This window comes from Mustela nigripes, chromosome 1 (assembly GCF_022355385.1).
Source record: "Mustela nigripes isolate SB6536 chromosome 1, MUSNIG.SB6536, whole genome shotgun sequence".
Taxonomy (NCBI): domain Eukaryota; kingdom Metazoa; phylum Chordata; class Mammalia; order Carnivora; family Mustelidae; genus Mustela; species Mustela nigripes.
In genome coordinates this window covers 13,347,077-13,347,557 of record NC_081557.1, presented here as the reverse complement: position 1 = coordinate 13,347,557, position 481 = coordinate 13,347,077, and positions in this window count along the sequence as shown.

Here is a 481-nt window from a genome sequence, read left to right as displayed (position 1 = left end):
TTATATTTTTCTTTGAATTTTAGACTGTTCCTTCATTATCAGAGATACAACTTCATTGTTTGGAACATGTGCGCAAACATTTTCTCTTGTTTTATTATTTCCTTGTAATATTATTTGTGGTACCCTAAATTTTTTATTACAAGTTTTGGTTTTCTTGTCTGGATTAAATAGTATTCAAACATCCATGACTGCACAAATGGTCACCTAAGTTTTCTTCCAGTATAATTTCACATTTATATTCTCAATAAATCTCTATATTATTATGAAACTCTTGTCATGTCACAAACAAGATGGGATGGAAAAATATTTAGGAACTACTCCACTTTTCAAATTATCTGTGAGCTGGCAGAGCATGGACTCACATGCACTCTAACTTCCACTTCAGTGATCGCTTTCTTGTACAGTCTGTACCAACATCTACGGTACAACACAACAGAGTTCTATTTTACCAAGACCACTAGAGAATTTTTCCTTTCCAACT